The 2,097-nt window shown below is 50.4% G+C and overlaps 1 pseudogene; it reads left to right on the top strand.

The window, feature by feature from the left end:
• The first annotated feature begins 312 nt into the window (after positions 1-312).
• On the top strand, positions 313-1,731 carry LOC147093332 (uncharacterized; annotated as a pseudogene).
• Positions 1,732-2,097: the final 366 nt, after the last annotated feature.

Genomic DNA, 2,097 nt, shown 5'->3' on the forward strand with positions numbered 1-2,097 from the left:
TCGCCTGACCTGGTGAGACACGTGCACCGTCACACCGGGGAGAAACTGGGTAAAGGCGGGGATGGCGGGAAGGGCTTCAGTTCCCCGTCAGCATTGGAAGTTCAATGGCGCAGTCACACCAGGGACAGTCTGTTCACCTGCTCCGTGTGTGGAAAGGGATTTGTTTGTTCATCCCACCTGCAAGCACACCAGGGAGATCACACTGAGGAGAGACCATTTCAATGTTCTGACTGTGGGAAGAGCTTTAAAAGCCCCGGGGAACTAAAGCTACACCAACTTGTCCACACTGATGAGAGACCATTTCAATGTTCTGACTGTGGGAAGAGCTTTAAAAGCGCTCGGTATCTGAAGGGACACCAGCTTGTTCACACTGATGAGAGACCATTTCAATGTTCTGACTGTGGGACGAGCTTTAAAAGCCCCAGGGAAATGAAGGGACACCAGCTTGTTCACACTGATGAGAGACCATTTCAGTGTCCTAACTGTGGGAAGAGCTTTAAAAGCCCTGGGGAACTAAAGCGACACCAACTTATTCACACTGACGAGAGACCCTTTAAATGTTCTGACTGTGGGAAGAGCTTTAAAAGCCCCCAGGAGCTGAATAGACACTGGCTCCTACACACTGGGGAGAGGCCATTCACCTGCTCCGTGTGTGGGAAGGGATTCACTAATTCATCCCACGTGCTGGTGCATCAGCGAGTTCACACTGGGGAGACGTCGTTCACCTGCTCTGTGTGTGGGAAGGGATTCACTGATTCATCCTACCTGCTGGTACATCAGCGAGTTCACACTGACGAGAGACCCTTTAAATGTTCTGACTGTGGGATGAGCTTTAAAAGCTCCAGGTATTTGAAGATACACCAACACCTACACACTGGGGAGAGGCCGTTCACCTGCTCCGTGTGTGGGAAGGGATTCGCTCGGCCCTCCAGCGTGCTGGTGCACCAGCGAGTTCACACTGACGAGAGACCCTTTCAATGTTCTGACTGTGGGAAGAGCTTTAAAAGCTCTGGGGAGCTGAAGGGACACCAGCGAGTTCACACTGGGGAGAGACTCTTGCTATGTTCTGAGTGTGGGAAGAGTTTTTAAAGCTCCGGGGAGCTCAAGAAACACCAACACCTACACACTGGGGAGAGGCCGTTAACCTGCTCCGTGTGTGGGAAGGGATTCACTCAGTCATCCAACCTGCTGACACATCAGCGAGTTCACACTGGGGAGAGACAGTTCACTTGCTGTGTGTGTGGGAAGGGATTCACTCAGTCATCCAACCTGCTGATACATCAGCGAGTTCACACTGACGAGAGGCCCTTTAAATGTTCTGACTGTGGGAAGAGTTTTAAAAGCTCTGGGGAGCTGAAGGGACACCAGCGAGTTCACACTGGGGAGAGACTCTTGCAATGTTCTGAGTGTGGGAAGAGTTTTAAAAGCTCCGGGGATCTCAAGAAACACCAACACCTACACACTGGGGAGAGGCCGTTCAGCTGCTCTGTGTGTGGGAAGGGATTCGCTGATTCATCCAACCTGCTGGCACATCGGCGAGTTCACACTGGGGAGAGACCGTTCACCTGCTCCGTGTGTGGGAAGGGATTCACTCAGTCATCCAACCTGCTGACACATCAGCGAGTTCACACTGACGAGAGGCCCTTTAAATGTTCTGACTGTGGGAAGAGCTTTAAAAGCTCCGGGGAGTTGAAGAGACACCAGCGACTTCACACTGATCATAGAATCTAACAGCACAGAAGGAGGTGATTCGGCCCATCGTGTCTTTGAAAGAGCTGTCCAATTTAGTCCCACACCCCAGCTTTATCCCCAGAACTCTGCAAACTAGTCCTCTTTAAGGACTCATCCAATTACTGTTTGAAAGTTCCTGTGGAACCTGATTCCAGCATCCTTTCAGATGGTGCGTTCCAGATCTTAACAACCCTCTATGAAAAAAATTCCCCTCATTTCCCCTCTAGTTCTTTTAGCAAATATTTTAAATCTGTGACCTTTGGTTACCGACCCACTTGCCAGAGTGAACAGTTTCTCCCTACTTGCTCGATCAAATCCCCTCATCATTTTGAACACCTCTATTAGGTCTCCTCTTAATCTTCTCTG

Source organism: Somniosus microcephalus, unplaced genomic scaffold, assembly GCF_052327205.1.
Source record: "Somniosus microcephalus isolate GS21.2 unplaced genomic scaffold, FLI_Smic_1.0 unresolved_chr1, whole genome shotgun sequence".
NCBI classification, from domain to species: domain Eukaryota; kingdom Metazoa; phylum Chordata; class Chondrichthyes; order Squaliformes; family Somniosidae; genus Somniosus; species Somniosus microcephalus.